The following is a 24,203-nucleotide window of genomic DNA, read 5'->3' as shown; positions in this document are numbered from 1 at the left end:
GTGTCCAAGATAATGAACCTCTTTCTTGCAAAATTGCAATTTGGCTGGAGATACCTTTAACCCTCCATCTGCCAGATGATTCAGTAAAGCTATGGTATCCACTTCACAAGCTTCACGTGTCTTTGATGCCACCAGTAGGTCATCAATATATTGTACTAGCACTGAGCTCTCAGGCATGATCAGATTTTCCAACGATTTTTTCAATAACTGATTGAATATCGAAGGACTCTCCGTATACCCCTGTGGGATACGACACCATGCTAAAATACGCTGGCCAAACCTAAATGCAAAAATCGGCTGGCTGTCATGATGCAATGGAATTGAAAAGAACGCATGACACAAATCAATCACTGTATACCACTCAGCATCATGTGGAATTTGATACAGAATCACTGATGGATTTGGCACAATGGGACAACATGCCACCACAATTTGATTAACTTTTCTCAGGTCCTGCACGATCCTAAATTTGCCATTGGGCTTTTTCAGTCCCATTATTGGTGAATTACACGGACTACTCAGTAGTTCTCTCAGAACTCCCTGCTGAATCATTTTCTCAATTATAGGAGTTATCCCTTCAATTATTTCTGGTGTCATTTTGTACTGAGGAATGTTAGGATATGTAATTCCCTCTTTCACTGCAATTTTCACTGGATCTACATTATTCATCAATCCCACATCCTCTCCTGTAAAATCCCAAACTGCTCTTTTCACTGTGTCTCTCAGCACTTGAGGCAAATCCTCCGGATTAAACACTGCAAATGCACCAATTAACTCACTTTCTCTATTTTCTAGAGTCATTCGGTAGAAAACATCATCATCTGGTGTCTCAAAAGCTATTCCATCTGGTGTACAAAAAATTGTGCAATTCATCTTACACAATAAGTCCCTACCTAACAGGTTCACTGGACTCGTGTCACAGACAATAAACCTGTGCATGTCTGAAAATTTCCCTATCTGTACTCTTACTGGTTCAGTAAGACGTGTTCTGATTTGTGTATTGGCTACACCAACTACTTGGATTGCTTCGTCCGAGAGAGGAAGATTTCTAACATCTGTTGACCTGACAGTTGATCTTGTCGCACCTGTGTCTACCAAAAAAGTAACACCCTCCTCATTTATTTTCCCATCCACAAATGGTCCTGCCTGGTCTATTTCTAGAGTTGCACCAAGTATGCACTCTTCTTCCTCTCCACGGCACCGTCAATAATCACCCTCAGACTCACTCCCTTCACTCTTTAACAAGTACTGCTGTACTTTGTTAGTACGTCTCGGTTTATTTACCTGCTCATCATTGTAGAATCCCGAGTCCTGATTGTACTTTTGTACCCCTCTATTCTGCGGTAAGGGCGGTTTTGGCTCTTGACTCTGCTGCCTCACAACTTTCTGCTGTTGTTGCTGCTGGATATTCCCATCATTCTGCACCTGTTGATTTAAGGATTTACCCTCATTTAATGGTGGATTAGGACATTCCGATCTCCAATGTCCCAGTTGGCCACAATTGTGACACGGGAACTTCTTTTTGGCTTCCTCAAGACTTCCTTTCCCTTTTCCTGCAAATCTCGGTCTATTTCCTCCATTATTTCCTGGATTATTTGCCTGTTCCACCAACTGTGCTTCCTGTCTTTCTGCAACTTTCACTTGTGCCCACATTGCTTTCTCTTTCAGCTTTCTTTGTTTTGCTTCAATTTCATCACTGAAGTATTTTGCATGTCTCAGAATCTCATCTACTTTTTTACTCTGCCAATCCACTGTGTGTTCACGAATTCTTTCACCAATTTCAGGTCTTAAACCATATACAAATCTGTATACAAAATGACTCAAATCCTTGTCACCTAGGTGTTCATCTCCACTGAATTGTTTAAAAGCCAGTATCAGCCTTTCGTAAAAAGCATGAACTGATTCTTTTGCTTCCTGTTGTGTTCGGTCTATCTTAACCCAGTCTGTCTCTTTTGGAGGAACCTTACTCTTCAGGTATACCATCACCTGATCATACTTCCTCATTACTTCTGGATCTGGTGCCCCTGTTCTTGGATCTCTTGGATATTCCTCAGTAGGCCAACTCACAACTATTTTACACTCAGTCCACAAGTCCGCTGGAACAATTATATCAAACAGACTATTCAGGTCAACCCACAGCACTTTTGACAATTTCACAAACCTATCTACCTGCCTATACCACTCGACGGGCTTTTCTCTCAATCGAGGGAAATCATTCGTACATGATAATATATCCTGTCTGGTCCATGGAACATGTACATTTCCTCCTCCAGGTATTTCTCTCATAGGATAATTATCCACTGGTTTCTCCTTTTCTCTCACTGGAAATGCTGAATAAGTTGTTCTATCTACAGATTCCTCTCTTTTCTTATACCACCTATCCTTCCACTTTTCAACATCACCCCATCTTCGCAGTAATGCCACCATTTCTTTAATCTGTCCTGTTCTACCAGAAGTATTCAAATTCTCAATGTCTTTCTCTGTGAAATCCATCCTGTACGTTTTCTGCAAAGCCTTTACTCTATCAATGTCAATTCCTTGCTCATTTGCTATTGCTCTTAGTCTATCATGTGTATTTCTTGCTCTCCATGTTATGCTCTTGCACATGAACATTAGCTCACCATCATGATGACTCTTCAGGATTTCTGTTGGAACTGTTCCTGTCACAAGCTCTTCTAATTCTATACGTAACTTAACCACATCAATAACTTGTGAATCCTTGTCCTTTTTCTGAAGAACCTTCATCCAATCATTCAAATCATCAACTGTTATTTCAGCAGTTTTTCTCACTGGAACCACTTTTTTCTGCGGTTCTAAAATCGGCATCCCTGAACAACTAGGTTCACTAACATCCAACAGTTCACTACATGTATCATGTCTGGTTTGTCTCAGGTCACTTCTCCCTGTTCTTTTATCTGAATCTCCTGAAGGACCAACTGAATTTGTTGATTCATTTGCAATATATGGAATTACCAGTCCTTTCTCACCTGCTCTCTGTTTATCAAACACAGGCATAACTGGACCTATTGTTACAGGCACCGTAACAGCTTCCAGATTCTTCGTTAACTCCCTAATTTTCTCAGTCAGTTCTGTTGTTGTTTTTGCTAATTTTCTGGCATTTTCCTCACTACCTCGATTCTCTCTCTCCCTGAAAGAACTACTACTTCTTGATTCAGGTGTCATTTTTTCTTTCTCAACTGTATCTCTTATCGGAGAAACAACTGGTGTACTCTCATCTGGTTCTGGTCTATATGGAGGTGGTCTCTTGTAAATCATGTCATTTAAGACCTCATCCTCATACTCTCCATACCTTCTCATATCTGACTCAGGAACCCTTTCTTCAGAGGGTGCAGAAACTTCAACTGTTCTCATAGGATATAATCCCTCTGTCATACTAGCATCTCGCCATCTTTTCATCCGATCATGATGTGTTTCACGATCATGTCTCCTCCCAAACATGTACCTGTAATACCCTCCAGATCTTTGCTTTTCTCGGTCATGAACTTCCTCTTCCCATTCCACTAAAGCCTCGAACTGTGTAGGTCTCGGCTTCGGGTCTAAGCATAACATCTTTTCCCGTAAATTTCTCAACACGGCCAAATTAAATGAACCATGTTCTGGAAATGCTAGAACACCATCTTCTTTAGTATACCTAACCCAGTTCTGCAACCATATACAGGTATGTAATCCATATTTCGCAACCATGAAGGATGCAGGTGTTTTCGCTGGAGGTAGCAACTCACCCTCTCTCGTTTTAACCTCTTTATCCTTGCTAAACCACTTTTTAACTTTTCCAAAGAACGTCTTTTTCTTTTTCTCTTCTTGGTAATACATTTTAGCGCTTACTAAACTCTCTACTCTCTCCGTATTATAAATATACAATACGAGGTTTCTCAACCAATAGCAGCGCGACTCACACTAACGCACCAATCCTGGAGCGTCTACGTCACTAAACAGCTCTTCCAATCCCTGCGCGACTCACACTAACGCACCAATCCTAGCGCGAACCCTATTCTGATCCACTATCCAATCAGAGCGCGGACCTTCTGACGTCAACAGTCGCTGCAGTCTCTGTCTCCTGTCTCTGTCACTCGTCTACCCCTCCTTTACAAAAACTCTCAGTAGACTTCGTGTGTCAAAATTTCTACAAAATCTATTAGTTACAACATAAAAACATCTCCATTGTCTGCTTCGCTAACCACAGAATAGTAAAAGAGAGTCTATTTCTCAAGAATCAACAACTTTCATACATCGCATAACTGTTTCCTCTAGGACTTATCCAAAGAGTCTTACAGTCAATAAATGTATATGCATTCACGCACATTCATACGAGAAAAATATAGTACATGCACACAGAATCCTGCTTCCCGAGAACAGCACAATCTGTCCCTGTACAGAATTATAACTCAACAACTAAGCAGCTTACCTCTGCCCAGTTCCTCAAACAAGCTCAGAGAATACCTATTACTCCTCCCGCAATAAGCTTTAACGGCAATCCTTACGGATCCCTGGGACTTAAGACCAGAGTTTCATAGATAACCTTCACTATCATACACACTCCTTATATACCAGAAATATCTAATAGTAACATACGACGATGTCACTGATTCCGAACCCAGACAATGTGAACGCGCAACTTCAATTGTCACACGTAATTTCTTACAATCCCGTCTTTCCCGAGAGCAGCATATACACCTTCCTCTGCTCTACTACGGAACTGCTACCATAGCTTCCAAATTCCAGAAGCACTACATATAACTCAACATGACAACTCCAACATATAGTATTAGTACATATACCAATATCATCAAAAATAAACCAATAATCAAAAAGCTAATATACAAGCAATCTTATCTTATCAAGATCAAGACAACCATCTATAACCATCCTCTGCTACCAGAGAAATTGATAGAGATCAGGGTACCTAAAATAAACCCACTACCACGGATAGAGTAATTTCACAGTTACACGCACATACATTCATCATACGCTAGGGCCCATTTCACTAACATACGCTCAAATACTCTACCAGCATAAGACCTGTGGGAAGAAAACCCTGCATCTATATCTAGGACGATAGGACCTAATTATAGTGGTTATCCTTAATCATACTCTATACAATCTATACAACAATGATCAAAATGTACTCAATAATTGACAAGAAAGAATATTCAACACCATGTTTTAAAATTATATTGCTTTATCTAAAATTAGTCAAAGTAAATCAAAATAAATCATTTCTCATAGTTACCTATTCTAACTAAGTGTCAGAACGGGTCAGGACCAGTCTCTCGGTAAAGTCTCTCAGGACAGAGTCCTCAGCATCGATTCTCAGCAACGCAAGTTCACGCGGCAAAGGTAAATTGGCAAGTGGCAAAAGGATGGCCAAAATCCCTCCCTAAGCTAACAGTTTTATAATGAAAAATACAATAGAAACACACATAAAGTTGGCAGGATAAACTGTATCACTGAGCAGAACGAGAAGGAAGAAATGTAACATTGCTACATCTGGAAATCTCCGCTCAGGAAAAGTCACAAGACGTGAACTACGGAACAGGAACCAAGAAATTATCAAAGTATCCAACTTGTACAACTTCCCTCGGCAACCAGGCCACAGTTCATTATCTGTTTCTGAAGCTCCTTTGTTCGCCAAGGGCATTCCATTTCTTTTGGAGATCCTCCAAACTGCTGATGTCCTCATGGAAAAATACAATAAGGACCACGGTCAGTTGTCTTCGACCTTTCTCCAGCAGGGGTCTCTCTTGCCACATCACAGAAATATACCACAGCCAGGCTTCGAAATACTGTCAGCTCGGCTAAGGCCTTCATAGGCCACAATAGACCATCTTTAATTAAAGAGACAAAATAAACGTTACTACAACATAATGATTAAACAGTGTTAACCCCACTAATACCCTTATGTGTTATGCATTTATCTAGCCTTACGACATAAAAAGCATTAATTCAGACAGCGTTTTGTGCTCAAAATAAATAGCACACAGCAACGTTTAAACATGAAAACTTGCACGTTATTGTAAATACAAAAACAGCACAAATAAGCTAACCCTCATGTAACTTTCTCTTGTGTTAGGACAAACGGGTTGATTAGTAAAACACACTTGCACAAGACAAATAATTAATTGTTAATCATTAATAAATTAATAAAACGCATAGACATGCCAGAGCTTCAAAAGCCCCAGAATTTTCTAAAAGAAAACTCTGCTCCAGCACTACCTCTAATGTGAGCTTGTCTCTCGCTTTATTGATCGGCAGTATGACAAGATAACTAACCGCTCGCATGTAATAAATCAATATTATGAGTCCTGGGAGAGAGACAGCCAGATTAGCTGAGGAAGGGATGGTTGTATTTAAGGGGCAGAGTTTGCTCTCGATCTTCAAGACGGGCTTCTCTCTCGCTTGCGTTTTCCCTTCTGAATTCATATTATTATAATCAGGGCTATGGAAATTATGCGATTCTGCAGCATTTTTTGTATGAGTATATATTTGCCGTAATTTCCCACATCTGATGTATAATTTGCAAATTTATTCAAGAAAAAATGTTGCATCTACCTCAGATCAATAGTTACTTAAAATGCAGCTACATGTGTTGTCATGCAGTGGCCCTACCAAAGGTTGACTGGTCATAACTTTTCAGTAGCTTATTGCTGTATTTGAATGTTAAAGTGGTACTAACTAGGTACAAAACTTTGGTAAAACAGTGTTAACATAGGTGAAAATGACAAACTAATGAAGTAATAATGTCACAAAATGTGCCGCATTACGCTTCATATTTTACTTTTTCTTGTCCCACAATTTAGTCAACCCTGCCACATAATTTGGTCCTTCCGTGCCACATAATTCTAGAGGTCTTGATTATACTGAATACAGGGGGTGATTACGATGGCGGACGGTCTTCAGTCCGTCCGCCATTGTGTCGGGGAGTGGGACCGCCCGCCTACAAGGCGGCTGTCCCACTGGGGGTATTAGGATGCCACCGCCACCATGGCAGTAGCAGCAATATCTTTAACATTGCGGCGGATGCTGGTAGCTGCAGCACCCGCCGCAATGCTAAAAATGCATAGTTTACATTTCCCTGCACTACGTGGCAGGCACAGTGGTCAAAGTAGGCGTGATCGGCAGGGCACGGCGTGCCCCTACTTCTTTCATTTCATAGAGTCCGTTCCCCTACTTTCTTCTTTTAAACATGCCAACCGGAAGGCTGAAATCACCAAGGCCGATAGTTAAGGCTCGGCTTTTGGGGACGGGCGGAACGGGCAGAGAAGAAAAACGACTCTGTCTTTTCCTTCCTGTCCAGAGAAGACAAGTACATTGTCCAGTTCTCCTGCCACTGGCAGCGCCCCCAGCTTTCTTTCTGTCTCCCTCCTCCTCATTTAGTGAAAACCGAGACTTCAAGAAACAGGTATTACCTTCTCTTTCTTCCTTTCGTTTATTTGCAACCCTGTGAAATGGATCCAAAAAAGAAAAACACTTCTGCTGATAACATCGTCTTTTTCTGACATTTTTCAATTTCTAAGTGCAGCCTCGGGGTGGAGAGAAATGAAACATTAAAAATAACTAACTAAATAAAGCAAGACAGAGTGGTTGCAAGGTGGCCAGATTGATTTATTCACACCTAAACACATTAGTGCCACTTTACAGTGTTTGCCAGTGAAGCGCTACTTTTGTTTTTTCGTCGCTCTTTGAACAACATTGTTTTGCCTGGATGGGAAAGTGCACTGTTCCTGGAGGTACTGAAATATCTGCTTTATGTGTGAATTGGAAAACAAAATGCATACTGCGGCTCTGTATTCACAAATGTGGTCTTTTTAAACCATACTACCTAATGCTGAGCGGCCATTCAGAGCTGACGTTGCTGCGGAGCTGCAAGTCGCAAGTCAGCAAGGCAAGCGGATCGTCGGACTGCCGGGCTGCTGCTGATGCCGGCGCGACTCCCCTGCTACTACCGCTCTCACTGCTGTCATGATCGGCCCAGTGCCAGCTCCCGATTTTCTGCGTGAAGCGAGAAGAGCGAGAGGAGCGACGTGGGGCAGCAGAGGAGCGGCGGCGGCGGTGCAGAGTGGAGGTCGCGGCTGTGCCCGGTAAGAGCCACTGGACCCCGACTGCACCCTCTGACAGCCTGAAAGCCCCTGTGAGTGTTCCAGCGGTAGGGGGCAGGGGGGGGGGCCTAGAGAGCCACAGAAAGTAGCCACAGTAGAACATAGAGCCTCCCTACATCAGGGGGCACGGGAGCCACTGTGTGGAGTAGGCATATAGCAGGTCCTTACAACACCCCCCACAACAGAGGAAAACAGTGCTCGAGTGGCGTTGGGCCGTGCCAGACCCCCTCTGCAGTGGCAAAGACGGTCAGCTAACAAGCTATCCTCGCAGCAGGAGGAGTCTGGAGCACTGCGCACCGGTGCTGCGCAAGAGCAGGGGGCCTGGTGGAGTGCCCCCTCGCAGCAGCAGGAGCCGTGTCAAGAGGCAAGAGGCAGGAACTACGGCAGGGAGCGTACTAGTGCTCCCTTTAACGCCAAGAACCAGCGAGCCACGGCAATGAGGTCGGGCAAGAAAAGAGGTCAGCCTGCGACTAAGTCCAAGTCCACGCTCAAGGCTAAACAATCTGAAAATAATAAATCAGGCAGTGGATGCCTGGACACATCCCTAGATGGGACTGGGTCCAGCAGCGGCTCAGCTGGAGCTCACCACCCTCATCTCTGTCATCCAAAAATTACATCAAAATGTTATCTTTTAAAAGATCCACCTGCATCCATTTTTTCATCCAGCGACAACATTTTGGGCCTCCAGGACCCCCTACTTCCCCTACCCCGTAAGGAATCCACAGTACCAGCGTTGCATGGACTGGTCCTCACTCACACCACCAACATGCCTCTCTCCACGGCTCTCCTGCCAATCAATGGAACAAACGACAAAAAGGCGTCCGACAAAAGGGGTACCAGTAATTTAGTTGCCCAGCAAAAGGAATGCAAGGGAGGGCAGTCCCCCCTCCGGTCCATCGTCTTCTCAAAAGTCCACTACCATCTCAACTACTCCAAAAAATCAGAGGGGAAGGCAATCCCTGCTTAGTTACACGCTAAGCTCAGGCAAGGATTCTAATCAAGAGAATGTGGCGCTCGACAGCTCCAACTTAAAAGACCTCCCAAAAACCACCAATGTGGCCTCCGAAAGGTGGAGGGAGACCAAGACTATTCAACAGCCTATTGAAGCACCTGTAATTGTATACGAAAAAGGCCACTATGAGCAGTCGAAGGAGGACACTGAAATATACATGACTCAGGGCGTGACAGCCCAATTAATCTTTCTTACTTAGGTCTACAGGAATGGGGGGACATAACATCCCCGGAAATTCAGATCACTCCTGTCAAACAACCCCTGTCCATAGCTAAAACCAAAGAAGATCAGCATGTCGATCAGGCTTTTTATCAGGAGGTAACTCCCTTAACTTCAATTTTAACAAACCAACAAAGCTCTCCAGCTCCCTTGGAATCCTCTCGCCTCCTAAGCTCATCAGGGTCTGAATTAGGGACCCAAACATTGAATGCACCCAAAACATGGGACATTCTTTTAAACACAATGCAACGAACGGTTGACACCTTACATTATCAGTCCGACAAAATGGACCTACAACTGACCATACTTGACACCCTGGCCCTCTTTGTGGGGCGGATTGATGAGAAATTAGGCCAATTAAATCTTTTAATTAGCAGAGCTCAGCAGGAAGCAAAGTTGATCTACAGTTGTGGCCCAATTATTGACAAATTATCGTCACTTCCGGATATAGTATCCACTCTGATTGAAGGTCTGCCAAAGGGACACTATAAAGAGGTACTGGACACCAACATCAGCAATAAAACCAGTATTAAAACCAGCACTGAAAACCCGAAAAATGATCCCTCTGTAGCCAAAACTTCTGTTAAACCTGCACTGTCATCTTCAAAATGCAATTCGCCCAAAGGCTCCCCTCGACTTTCTGATCATCGAAGCCCAACTCAGAACGCCAAGCAGCGTCGACATCAAAGCAGGAAAGGCCGCAACAAAAAACTAATTTTAGCCTCTCCTGAGGTTTATCCTCTTTTTAAGACGGAATCGGGACCGCAGCAACCTGATTCTGAACCTTTCACAGCACCTTCTACAAGTGCAGAACAAATCCCCACTGGACTTAGCGCACCTACAATAGGGGGGGTACCCGGTAACTCACAAAGAGGCTTCAATACTGGGGGTAGGCTGGGCCCAGCCCGGCAGCCACATTGGCACTCAAAGCATTACGGCTCCTTGTGGGACAAGCAACGGGGAAGCGGCCAATCTTCTTAGACAACCACCACTAATTATGCCAAAGGAGGTGCCACTCATATATGGCACCGATTGGGTACCGGAATCCACGTTTATTCCCCACCCGCCCCAATCATTAGGCAAGGAGCTCATAACATCAGGACCTTTGGGTCCCTGGGCTCAACTGCCTCCTCACTCAGATGGAGTTCCTAAAGCCCCCTCAGTCTTCAAACCTCAAGACTCTCCAATTTCTGATGCCAATTTGAGACCCCCACAACAACTTACACCAAATTAAAGAAGAATTTACCCGGGTGGAGACTACCTAATAGCTCAGCTAGGACATCAATCCATGAACTCCACTATTATTGTTTTTGCTCCAGAATACGAATCAAAGGGTTCATTTGATATCCTGAACAGGGGGAACCTACTTCGACTCTTCAGCACTATGCCAACCCTAAACGACATATGTTCAGCCGACCTACTTTCAGTAGAATTTATAAAAGTCGACAAAACACAGAACTCGGAATCTACAAAAACATCTTGGAGGTCGCCCGATATAGCAACTAAAATTCTGGAGGCGCAAACCATTCTTAAAGCATGGGGGATTCAATCTGCCCCACATTACAACACAGGATATCCGTTGCCCCTGCTAGAGAGACCTTGCGAAGGATCATTTCCTAAAATCATAAAGACCACGTCAGTACTAAGGGGTGCCCAGGGTCGTTCACTGTCAAAAAAGCAGGTGCTGAACCATCAAGAGAGCATAATGGCTCCCCACTTAGACACCTCAGAAAACTTCCGGATCTTTAGGACGATCAATGCCACGACCCACTCACAAGGAAAAGGCAATCCTACAAGGACAGATCCTAACCTAGACACCACTTTACTGAAACTGTGTTCGTGAAATATAAATGGGCAAAACAACAAGGCTGTAGATGCCGAATTCCTCCAATATGTAAAAGCATTTGACATTATCCTATTACAGGAAACGTGGCTGGAAAACCCCGTACAAATAGAGGGCTATACCTGCATTCATTCTTCAGCAACAAGGAAAAGCAAATATGGTCGGTCAGCGGGAGGTTTAGCTTCTTACATCAAAATCACAAAATCCACAGTGCCCTGGAACTGACTTCTCAATCTCCAGCTATAAATACCGTCAAGATCAAATTAAACCTCAAAGGGAAAAAAGAAGAGGTGCTGGTGATTAACACTTATATAAATCCGAAAAAGAAAAAACAGGAGTCGAAATCGCTACTGGATTATCTGCATCAATTAATGTCCACGCAAACTGCCTCCAAATTCATCTTGTCGGGGGATTTTAACCAATATATCCTAGGCTCATCCACAAATAATGACACTCAAGCTCAGCCTTCTATTGGAATATTCCAACTCAATCCGTCAATGGTCAGGGAAAAATCACTATACTGGGAAAGGAGCTGTTAGAAGAGATGGAGCATTTAGGGCTGAGAGTCTTAAATGGAAGATTTGTAGGCAACTCACCACCCGCCGCCTCATTTCACTCAGGTAACGCGACCTCTACAATAGACTACACATTAGTATCTCTTCCATTTTTTCATAACATACTAAACTTCAGCCTAGGAGACAACGGGGATAGCGACCATCAACCCCAGGAAGTCTCCATTCTCGCTTCTCCAGACCTAACCCTGCCTAACCCAATAGGATTCTAAGCTTGCCATACAACAAACCTTAAAAGAATTAAGTCCTCGGTTGCAAATACAAAGGAGGTACTCTCAGCAGCAAAATTTCAACTAAACTGTCTGAATTCCCCCATAGACAACCCAATAGCCCTATGGGAAACCTAAATGGCCGTTTTTGCGAATCTCTATTCAGCCACAGTCCGGCACTATTCGCCTTACGGCCCAATGGGTATAGGAAAGATCTCTAATGCTCAGAAATCTGCCGTGAAACATCATAAAAACGCAATAAATAGACTGCTAAGGCTGCTGAGGATGAATCCGGGGGACACTGGCCATCTCCAACAGCTTCGCAGACAAAAGGCCAACTACAAAAAACTTAAATGGGAGATTAAAAAATCCAAAGAAGATGACTTTTGGGCCAAACTTCACTATGACATCAAAGTAAACAACAGCGCACGTTTCTGCTTCACCCTGAATCAATTTCTAAACGGCAAACATGGAGGTATAACATCATATGTAACAGATAACTCCTGGGAACTCTTTTTAGTAACCCACTTTAACCAACAAGCGGAAGGAACAAATAGACGCCAGGACGCTCAGGAGGTCAACTTACAGCAAACAATAAAACCACATGAAGACGCATTACCACTCGAAATCAGTGCCGTAACGATCAGGGAATTAATTTCAAAAGGGAGGAAAGATGGAGTGCCAGGGCCAAACGGAATTCCACCAGCTCTCTTCAAACATGACCCGGAATACTGGTCAGAATCTCTTACCCCACTGTTCATCTCGGCCAGCTTGTCCGGGGGCCTTCCAGCCTCATGGAAGGGCTCTGTCATCTCACCAATATACAAAGCAGGCGACAGAACTCTTCCCAAAAACTATCGTCTAATCGCTCTATTGGCTATTGAGGCGAAATATTTTGCAGGGCTCCTATTGATACAGCTGCGCGAATGGGCCACTAAGAACAACATAATTCCGCCCAGCCAAACAGGATTCTGCAGAGACACTGGAACCACTACAAACCTTTTAGCCATATCACTACTCACAGATAAAGCAAAACAGACCAAACAAAGTCTCCACTTTTGCTTCGTGGACTTCAAAGCGGCCTTCGATAACGTCAATCGAGCAAATCTTTGGAGGAAACTTGCCCTTTGGGGGATTCCTTCCCTCTCTTTTAAATCTCTTGATCGAATTGCATTCCAACACATGGGTCCAAGTGAAGCTCGGGAACGGCACCCACCTATCGAGGCGCATAACAACAACAAAAGGCCTCAAGCAGGGGTGCGTTTTAGCACCAACTCTTTTTAACCTATATACAGCTGACTTGCCACCAGCTCTGGATGCCTGTAATGCACACGCCCCTCGTCTGGGGGGCCGAACCCTGCCCAGCATTTCCTATGCAGATGACGTGGTTTTGATCAGTCATACTAAAGTTGGCCTGCAACACCTCATCAACACACTGTACGAATATGCTGAGGACAATCTGCTTGAAGTTAATATCAAAAAACCCAAAACAATTACAATAACGGGGAAAAAAAGGTCCTTCACGTGGTTTCTTTGGACAAGGGCAATTGCGAACTGCTCTGAATATAAGTACCTTGGCGTCATTGTCGATAGGGGTGGCCATTTTTCAAATCACCTTGAGGCCACCAAAAGGAAAGGTATGTTGATTGCAACAACACTCAGACAACTTAAATCCAAACTATCTGGGCCTACTCTCCTGTCACTATTGTGCGTTGCGCAAGCCAAAATTCTGTCATCAATCACCTATGGTAGTGAAGCATTAAGAGGTATAGATGCAAAACTGTTGGACACTACTATTTCAAAAGCTTACAGAGTCCTTCTAAATTTACCATCATATACCTCCCAGGCTCAAATCCAGCTAGAATTCGGATTAACCAAGCAACTGCTTGCAAGGCGTGGATCATACATCAAATGCTGGTATAAAATAAAGAACTCACCTGAAAATACACTGAATCATCAGCTTTGGGAAAACCTGCGTGGCAGCGCCACTGAACTTGCAAAAAATACCTAGAGGAGTCACTAGTAACTACAGGCCTAAAAGATCTATGGGAAACCTCTCATCCGAACGCACAATTCAAACGTGTCGTAAATAAGAACATAAAGCGACTCTCCTTTATAGAGGATAAAGCTACCTTTGCCCACAGACGCCATGCATGGATGATACTGAGCACTAACAAATCGCCTGGGTTACAGGCCTATTTTGGACTGGGATATTGTAGGAAATCAAAAGAAGCTTTTCTAAAACATAGGTTTGGAATCCTACCATCCATACCCCATTTACAACCCTGGCTCAGAAAGAAGTGCGGCTCCATATGTAGGCTGTGTGGCTCAGGGAAAGAAGACATGGAACATCTGATATGCTCCTGCAAAAAGTTAAAAGAGGAAAGAGTAGTCCTCCTGAAAACCACCTTCAATCAACTTAACATACGCACACTGAGACAAGCAGTCATCGCATGCTTTGACCCAAGACTGTTACATCTGAATGGACTGCTGGTTACATTTCTGAAATTAGTTAAATGTAAACAATCCAAAATAGATGATGGTGTTTCCGAGAGATAAGGAATTAAAAAAACTCGTTAAATTTTTATTCTAAAACTTTATTTTACTGTTCTCAAATCTAGAAATTGTTAAAACGTGCATTCATTATGAATTTTTGTAATGGTTTTAATTAATCAGAAACAATACATTTTTTACTTACTTACTTACATACTACCTAAGTTTTGTAAGGATCTAGTGCGTAATTTGAATTGAGTCACATACAGGTGTTTATAGGGTGTCAGTGCATTGCAAGTTTCTACCAGTGGGGCAGTATGGTGCTCAGTGGGGGAGAGACTGTGGCACTATGGTCAGAGGTGCTGAATTTGGAACTGGGGAGCCTTCATGACCAGTCCACCAGACCACTCCCCTTGAGGGAACATATTCCCATGCTAGACCTTAGAAGGCCCCGCAACATCTTAAAAGCCCTGGTGTCTTAGCACCAGCAAGTGGACCCTAGCAGTGGCAAGTGTGGGTTAACCTTGAAGGCCTGTCACCACAATTCATTCTGAAGTTCACCTCCAGTCTTGCAGGTAGGCCTATGAAGCAGCACACCATATAGTGACAGTAACTGTCACTGAGGTCACAGGACCCTTGAGCAGGGTGGCTGACCAGCCGCGGTCCATGCAGTTAGCAGCAGTGGGGAAGAGGGGCCGGGTAAGGGGGGATTTTGAGGGACGATGCAGAGGGAAAATTAAATAATTAATTTTCCCTTTGCATCGTCCCTTGAAATCTCCCCTTACCAAGCCCCATCGCTGTTACCTGCATGTACCGCGGCTGGCGCTGACTTCAGGTGGGGTCGTCGTGTTTGCAAGTATAATATGGTTTTAAAAGCTTTTGCTGCCTCATTCCTGGCCTCCAACAATTTTCGGCAAAAATAAAAATGTCATGATAACTCCAGTGATTAATGTTCTTAGTAGAGAGAGATGGTGTTTTGTCTAGTGGACGTTTTGACTCCTGGAAAGGAAGTGCAGAGGGTTAATGTGCCTGCTGCTAAGAACATGTACCATGCAGATCACAAAGTGCACATGATGTAAATAGGTCAGTGAGTTACTGGTTTTGTCAGAGAGACCCTATTGTTACTTGCAGTTAATAAGTTAAAATCCTGACATAGAACAGTGAGCTCTTAACTGTCATGTAAGAGCTACATGCAAACTGCAAGATATAAATTAGAGCGTTATGTTGTTTTCCCCAGTCATTGATTATCCGAATGTTGCAGAAAAAGGGTTCATTTGGGTAGAAATCAATTCTGATTATTAAAGAGAACCACCAACCATGGTATTACATTTTAAATTCTGAGTTTGTGTTTCTCCAGACCAATCACTATTAAATTATGGTGCCTACTAGTATGGTTGTCATGTGACTCCTACACCCTGTAGTCATTTGTCTTATGTAAGACTTCCTATACAGTGATTTACACATGTATGATTGATTGTCCCTGTGTAATATGTGTGATGTAAAGTGCTCTGACACCCTACACTGGTATTAGTGGTGCTGTAAATTTTCAGATGCTTTATTAATTTGACATTTTTACACATGCTAACAGTCTCTGCAAATATTTTTCCTTATTAGTCCCAGTGGAACATACAACAGCAGCAGTGAGAAAGGGGACCAGTCAACCTTTGCAAAGGGTCCTCCACTTCACAGCAGCACAAGTCACATTTTTAGGAACTTTTCATCCGTTAGAGCTATAAACAATTTATTAGTTAAAATCGTCAGATTTTGCAGCAGATGATGTATTATGTGGCAAATATGGCAGAGCCATAATTATGTGGGAAACATTTGCAAACTAGGATATTTTGCAATTCATGTTTGAACTGCTCTTGTGGGAAAAAGGGAGGAGAAGTGCTGATTACAGAAACTCCATGGCTGGGAGACAAATGGCTTGCGATGCCACTTTTAAGGATATTTGGGACATTCTGTGATTGGAAACGTATCCCACTTTGTGAATGTATTTTAATGTCAATAACTCATATTAGAACATTGGAATGTGGAGCACTCCATTGTAGACAATGGAGTGCTCCATGCTTCTACGGGCCGGTAAAGGCCAGCAGAGCAACATTCCAATGTTTTACAAAGGCCTCTCGAAGATCGAGGGGATTTAAATCCCCTCGAGCTTCGAGAAGCCTTTGTTTAATTTGTTAGAAAATTCTGCCCTCTAGTGGCAGAATGTTCTAATAGCCTTATAGCCCTTCATAGCAGGGCTATACCGCTATTAAAGTCCCGCTGCTTTTGTTAAAGTCCCTCGCCTTTGGCTCGGGCCTTTAACACTGCAGCGGGCCTTTAATAGCCGGTATAGCCCGCTACGGAGGGCTATAAGGCTATATTAAACCATAAATAAACATGTGTATCGATTGGTTAAATTAAATAACGTAATAAGCTGTACCGATTAGTGAAATGGGAAACAAATACTAAAAATTGGGATATTTTGCTCTTTCTGCCACACCTCTGACTCCGCCCACTGACCCAATCCACTGGTTATTCCCGCCCTCCGATTCTCTGCCCATAGTTCCCTTACTTTTTTCCCCCCACTTCGACCACTTGGCAGGCACCACGCAGTGCCTGCCACATGTTTCAGGGAAATGTGGGGGGGGGGGCACCACTGGTGCCCCCCAAGTGCTAGAAGAAAGTGCCCCTGTACAGGGGGAGCCCGCAATGGGCCCCTAAAGTCAATCTCCGCCAACCTTTGAATGGCAGAGGAACCGTCATTCAAAGGCTGGATTGAAGCGGCATCCTAATGTGGCGGACGGTGCTTGCTAGGCACAGCCACCATACTAGGTATACTGCCCTGGTCCGACAGGCAATCGTAACGATTGCCTGTGTGGGAACTGTTGACGGACGGGCTCTCTGTCCGCCAGCACACCGCCCGGTATCCTTATCTGGTGGGTGGAGAATGGCCACACAACGGCGGTGAACCCGCCCACGGCAGGCTGCCGGTGGCGAGTTCACCGCTATCATAATGAGCTCCACAGTGTTTGGTAAGCAACTGGGCTTGGAGGCTGTTGGACTTGGCCCTTTTCCCAGAAATTTTTCGCTTTTCTGTGGAACCACATATGAATGCTGTATGAATGTGTGCAGACTGAGTTTCCCCATTTTAAAAATGTAATTTAAGATGGATGCCAAAGCTGTGTGGTTGTGCCGTTTGACTGAGCTGGGTTGACAGTCTAGGCGTTATTTCCCAGCAGCCCCAGCTTTTGGAGGGAAGCCTGGCACCCAGGGTGCTCTACCCCTCCCCCTAGGCCAGTTAGAGCCAGTTTCCCCAGATGCTTCTAGAAGCTTCTGGCACTGTCTGGAAGGTGGGGTGAGGGGCGTCTAAAGGGAGGAGCTGGGTTGCCATGCAGTCAGTCAGAGGGTGGACCTGGGAGAGAGGGGACCTGCTGCCAGGGGTTACCGCCACATAGGCCTGTGTGCTGGGCCCTGAGCCTACCTACCCCCCCCTACTGTCCACAGGGCGAGGGAAAGATATAGTTGGGGCAACGCAAACCTGGAGAAGCCCTCGCAGGAGTTTTAGGCGGTAGGATCAGTCAGGGACCTATGCCTCTGAAGGTGACAGGGTCTAGGCACTGCCCTTTAAGTGAGTGAGGGATCCTGAACTACCCACTGATCTGGCCCGGCGAGAGGAAAATCCAGGGACGACAGGCAGAGACTGAGTAGTCCGTCTGCAGCCCCCAACGCAACTTCCCCCCCCTCAAGAAACCCTCAATCAAGGGGCAGGGACCAGAGAACGCTATCTACAAGCTCCCTGGAAGGAGAGCGCTATTTACAGCTCCCTGGAAGGAGAGCGCTATTTACAAGTCCCTGGAAGGAGAGCGCTATTTACAAGCCCCTGGAAGGAGAGTGCTAGGTTTCGTGAGCGCTATCTTGGAAGTGACTGTGCACTGCCCCTAAAGCTGGTGGGACCGCCTAGCGCCTGCAAAGCGCTACACCTCGTGGCCCAAAGGAGGTGAGGAGTGTGTGGCCAGGGAGAGCTGGGCGCTGAAAGACACAGCGGGAGCCTACCCCGTGTGCCAGCCTACTGAGGAGGCCAGCGGGAGCCCACCCCGCGTGATATCGCCGTCGGCGCGAGTGCCAGCTGCCTCGGTGCTTATTCACGACATCGGGAGCCTACCCCGTGTGTGTGCCGCCACGCGGTGTGTGGAGTTAGACCACGGGAGCCTACCCCGTATTGGCGCTGAATTAAGAAACGGGAGCCTACCCCGCATTGCCCCCGCGAAGAGAAACTGACCAAAATCACCACCGCCGCCCGGGCGCTGGGGGAAGGAGGTGCCGGGCCTGGGCCGCGCGAGTGCGCGTTGCCCAGCAACCAGGGCGCTGGCCGCGTCGTCGGCCGCGCCCCCGTGACGCCAGGAGGCCGCCCAGGAGAAGAAGTCCGGGGAGAGCGGGAGCCTACCCCGCCTCCCCTCTGGCGAAGAGGTGTTCACGTGGCGGTGGGGGCTCCCCGGGTGGAAAGGAGAGCCCCGCGGAAGAAGCCCTGGGTCCCCGGAGGGGGCCCGGGCGAAGACCCGACCGTTGCCTTGGTGGGCGGGGCCCTCGCGAGGTGACAAGAGCCCCGCAAGCACAGCGAGGGAAGAGTCCTGAAGGAGCAGGGGACTGTCGAGGCAACGATCGGTGCCTGTCCCCTGCTGGAGGGAGTCCGAGGGCCCAAGGAGCTCTCCAGCGAACTGGTGAGTGGGGCCTGGGGTTTTGCTCGGTGGGCGTGTGTCGGGGCACATTGCCGGTGCCCGCCCCCAGTGCCCGGACTGGTCCTCCCCGCTGCCCCGTCTGACAGAGGGCAGCGGCAACGAAGCCCAGGAGTTGGAGGAGGGGGGGGCAACGGGGTACATTGCCGGTGCCCGCCCCTGGTGCCCGGAGCCTGCACAGCTGCCCCACCTGTCAGCGGGCAGCTGCAACGAGCCGGCCTCAGAGCCTGGGAGCCCCTTTCAGGAGCAAAGGCTCCCCTTCACAGCACAGCCATAGACAGGGCCTTTCTAGAAGCGGGGGAGTGAGGGGGCGACGGGGCCCATTGTCGGTGCCCGCCCCCCCCCCGTTGCACCAGTGTGACTCTGTCCCACAGCGGGACACGGGAAGAAGGGACCCGAGGAAATATTCCCCAAAGAAGGCTCCAAGCCAGAACCAGAGGTAGCGCTTGGTTCCCTGACATTGGGAAGCGCTGTAGGAGCTTGCAAAGTCTACTGCTCCAAGAGCTTGCTATGCTGAATGCTCCCAGTGAGGGCCATATATGAAGCGCCAGTTTGCCAGGTGTAGCACCATGCTATAGTGCCATGTTCAAAGCGCTATGGTAAATGAGGGTTGCTATGCTAATGTTCAGGCCTACTATCACACTAGGATGACCTCAGGTAGTTCATGCCTGCCCTAGGGTGTTTAGACCCCATACTAAAGTGAACTATGCAGATGCGTTTATACCCAGTGATGATGCCAGAAGGTATACGTAATGTATTGATGCCTGTTTTCACGCGCTATGTTTATTTGCCATGCCCTGTTTGAAGCGCTAATAGATTGATAGGCGTAGCCCTATGTTTAGATGCCTGATTTAAAGTGCTAGTCATTTGTTCTGTGCAGCGCTAGTTTCAGAGGCCAGGGTTTGATGTATTGGTGCACTGCCTACCCTAATTTTCCTGCCTAAGGGGATGCCCAGGACGGTCAGGTATATTGTGATGCAGTGAGGTTTCCTTTACAGGGGTGCCGACCTAATGTTCAACGTCATGCCCTGATGTATTTTATTGCAGGTTGCAGCTAATGGACTTACGTTTAGTATCTGCTAGATCGCAATGATTCCGGCAGGGGCCCGATTGGCCCTGCCCTGTACATAATTCCCCCCTGTAAATTTGACCCCGCGCCAGTTGGCGCAGTGTAGAGATTACCTGACACCTTGTGGTTTTGGACAATACAATAGTTATTTTACCTAAACTGGTGTAGTGTCTCTTTTTGTAGTGTGCCTTGTGTGTCGCCTGTGTGTACTGCGTGGATGCTTTGCACATTTCCTCCGGAGTTTGGCCCGCCCGCTCTGCACCACGCTACCCGTTTCCAACATTGGTGTTCAGCGGTGGGATAGGACTTGTGTTTGCGCAGTACCGCAGCGACCACGGATTGCACTGCAAACTGAGGATTGAAGGAATCTCAGGTTGTGGGGAATTATTGTTTTTTCCTTAATTGTGATTTCCTCCTGGAAGTGTGTTCTTAAATTGTGTCCCCTTGTTGCACTGTGGGTGGTGTGTCCCGGGTGTACCGTGCCAGGATGGGGTCAACCTACAACGAGGATGATCTTATGGAATACACGGAGCAGGAAGTAGTGGATTTCTGCAGGGAGAGAGGGATACCCCCGGTAGGCAACATACGCAGGAAGTTATTTCTCTATGAGGCCCTCAAGAGGGGGGAACCCTTAGAGATCGGTGGGGACCTGTCAGATTACCCCTCCGCATATTTAAAGGGTGGATTTAGTGGAGACCCGGAGGAGGACCTCCAGTGTAGGGAGGACTCCGAGAGTGAGGGGGCCCAGTCCATAACCCAGGAGGGGGGTGACACTGACGAGGAGGAGGAAGATTACCGGGGGGAGACGCCAGTAGCGAGTGAGGACACCAGAGTTAGGGAGTCCCGCGCTGGGTCCAGTCCCGGGGGCACTGCCCAGTCCCTTTCCCTGTCCCCAGAAGAGTGGGTAGATAGGAGGGAAGAGAGGGAGCATCAGCTGGCGCTGGGAAGGCTCAAGGTGGAGCTAGCGCGGCTGAGTGTGTAGGAGAAGAAGCTAGGGACGGAGAAGGTCCTAGCGCAGGAGAGGATGGCGGAGGCAGAGAGGGCCTTTGCCAGGGAGAGACCAGCTCGGGAGGGTAGGTTGTCCCCTGAGAGTGGTTTTTGTGGTCTGGATTCACCAGTAAGGGTGGGATCCAGTGGTGGCAGCGAGAGTGGATCCAATGTAGGGTGTCCCACTCCCAGAGCCCAGGAGACGGTGCCTGATTCCCAGGAAGAGGGGGACAAGTTAGAGTTCAGGGGCAGGGGAAAACTGTCCCACCAGTCCTGGGGGGAGTTTGCGGAGGTGTGTGGGACGGCATTGGAGGATTGGGTGGTGAGGAGTGCAGTGAATGAGTGGGAAGGGCTGTGCCAGGTACTCATCCGGGAGCACATGCTCAGAAATTGTTCCCCCAGGTTGCGTCACCACCTAGTACAGTGTGGGTTCTCCGACCCCAGGGAGCTTGCACGGGAGGCAGACCTCTGGGTGAGGGCCAGGGTGTCTGAGGAGGCATTGGGGAGTGACCCTGAAGGGGGTGGTGCAGGGATCTTCCAACCCAGCGAGGTGGAGGAGGTGGCGAATAGCCCAGCTAGGTCCCCGGGAAGAGAGAGGGTTGTAGGGCCTCACGACCTATCTATAGGAAGGAGTGAGACGGGGAGGTGTCCCGAGGTGCCCCAACCGCAGTCTCAGGGCCTGGAGAGTTCCGTAAGGGAGCCCCAGGTTGGGAGCCTAGGCTGTCCTGATGTGCCGCCCGGTGAGGGGGAGCCCCTAGTGTTAGGAGGACCCGGGGCATCTGTAATCAGAGCTCCTGAGGTCCTGGGGTTGGCCCAGTTGCAGGGTTTAGATCCTGGGCTGGGATGCCAGGTGCAGGGGTTGCCTGACCTGGCGGGTGGGACATCTGTTAACAGTGTCCCCCCAGAATTGACTTCCAGGGGTACTTCTCCCGTTGGGAGGGTGCGGAACTCTGGAAGGGGGTGCAGAGGGAGGAAGGTCTCACCTCGGGCACCGGCTCAGCCACAGGGCTTAGATCCTGGGTTGGGAGGCCAGGGATGGGTATTGCCTGACCTGGCGGGTGGGATATCTGTTAGCAGTGTCCCCCCAGAATTGTCTTCCAGGGGTGCTACTCCCGTTGGGAGGGTGCGGAACTCTGGGAGGGGGTGCAGGGGGAGGGAGGACTCGCCCCTGGCACCGGTGCAGCCTAAGGGTTTAGACCCTAGGCTGGGGAACCAGTTGAAGGGTCAAGGCCCTGGACTGGCGAGAGAGTGGTGGTCTGAGGGTGCCTCGCATGGGAGCAGGGGGAGGAACCCCAGAAGGAGAGGTAGGGGGAGGAGAGCCTCGCCCCTGAGGGCTGGTCAGCCTGAGGGTGCGGACCCCAGGTGGGAGGACCAGTGGCAGTTCGGAACTGCAAGAAGGAGGAGGAGGAGAGTGGTCAACGGGTACTACGGGCCTGGGGTTACTGCCCCCCACTCTGTGAGACCGCAAGGGCCAGAGACATCTGGGTGGCCTAGGGGCCAGTCCCGGCCACAACCAGCTAGGGGACCCCCGGGTGGTGGCTCAGTCGGTCGAGGAAGGTTTGAGAGAGGGAACCTTCGGGTTTCAGAGTGGAGGAGAACCTGCGGGTGCTCCTGCAGTTGCGGGCCTGCGTCCACCTTTTCTCGCCCTAAGCAGGGAAGCCCATCAAGGCATTGATCGGTCTACCCTGGCTTTTGGCTGGAAGGGGGTTGTGTTGGACTTGGCCCTTTTCCCAGAAATTTTTTGCTTTTCTGTGGAACCACATATGAATGCTGTATGAATGTGTGCAGACTGAGTTTCCCCATTTTAAAAATGTAATTTAAGATGGATGCCAAAGCTGTGTGGTTGTACCGTTTGACTGAGCTGGGTTGACAGTCTAGGCGTTATTTCCCAGCAGCCCCAGCTTTTGGAGGGAAGCCTGGCACCCAGGGTGCTCTACCCCTCCCCCTAGGCCAGTTAGAGCCAGTTTCCCCAGATGCTTCTAGAAGCTTCTGGCACTGTCTGGAAGGTGGGGTGAGGGGCGTCTAAAGGGAGGAGCTGGGTTGCCATGCAGTCAGTCAGAGGGTGGACCTGGGAGAGAGGGGACCTGCTGCCAGGGGTTACCGCCACATAGGCCTGTGTGCTGGGCCCTGAGCCTACCTACCCCCCCCTACTGTCCACAGGGCGAGGGAAAGATATAGTTGGGGCAACGCAAACCTGGAGAAGCCCTCGCAGGAGTTTTAGGCGGTAGGATCAGTCAGGGACCTATGCCTCTGAAGGTGACAGGGTCTAGGCACTGCCCTTTAAGTGAGTGAGGGATCCTGAACTACCCACTGATCTGGCCCGGCGAGAGGAAAATCCAGGGACGACAGGCAGAGACTGAGTAGTCTGTCTGCAGCCCCCAACGCAACTTCCCCCCCCCTCAAGAAACCCTCAATCAAGGGGCAGGGACCAGAGAACGCTATCTACAAGCTCCCTGGAAGGAGAGCGCTATTTACAGCTCCCTGGAAGGAGAGCGCTATTTACAAGTCCCTGGAAGGAGAGCGCTATTTACAAGCCCCTGGAAGGAGAGCGCTAGGTTTGGTGAGCGCTATCTTGGAAGTGACTGTGCACTGCCCCTAAAGCTGGTGGGACCGCCTAGCGCCTGCAAAGCGCTACACCTCGTGGCCCAAAGGAGGTGAGGAGTGTGTGGCCAGGGAGAGCTGGGCGCTGAAAGACACAGCGGGAGCCTACCCCATGTGCCAGCCTACTGAGGAGGCCAGCGGGAGCCCACCCCGCGTGATATCGCCGTCGGCGCGAGTGCCAGCTGCCTCGGTGCTTATTCACGACATCGGGAGCCTACCCTGTGTGTGTGCCGCCACGCGGTGTGTGGAGTTAGACCACGGGAGCCTACCCCGTATTGGCGCTGAATTAAGAAACGGGAGCCTACCCCGCATTGCCCCCGCGAAGAGAAACTGACCAAAATCACCGCCGCCGCCCGGGCG

The 24,203-nt window shown here is 48.0% G+C and overlaps 1 long non-coding RNA gene across 1 annotated transcript in view; it reads right to left on the bottom strand.

Moving 5' to 3' along the window:
- Positions 1 to 5,182: 5,182 nt before the first annotated feature.
- LOC146871716 (uncharacterized) overlaps positions 5,183 to 24,203 on the bottom strand; it is a 100,432-nt gene continuing 81,411 nt past the window's right edge. Inside the window, exon 3 of the long non-coding RNA XR_014981043.1 lies at positions 5,183 to 5,846. This is a non-coding gene — a long non-coding RNA (uncharacterized LOC146871716). The remainder of the gene's footprint in view (positions 5,847 to 24,203) is intronic.

The sequence above is a fragment of the Triturus cristatus genome, chromosome 1_1 (assembly GCF_964204655.1).
Source record: "Triturus cristatus chromosome 1_1, aTriCri1.1, whole genome shotgun sequence".
In the NCBI taxonomy this organism is placed as follows: Eukaryota; Metazoa; Chordata; class Amphibia; order Caudata; family Salamandridae; genus Triturus; species Triturus cristatus.
The sequence above is the reverse complement of the archived record's forward strand: the minus strand, read 5'-3'. Positions and strand labels throughout refer to the sequence as shown.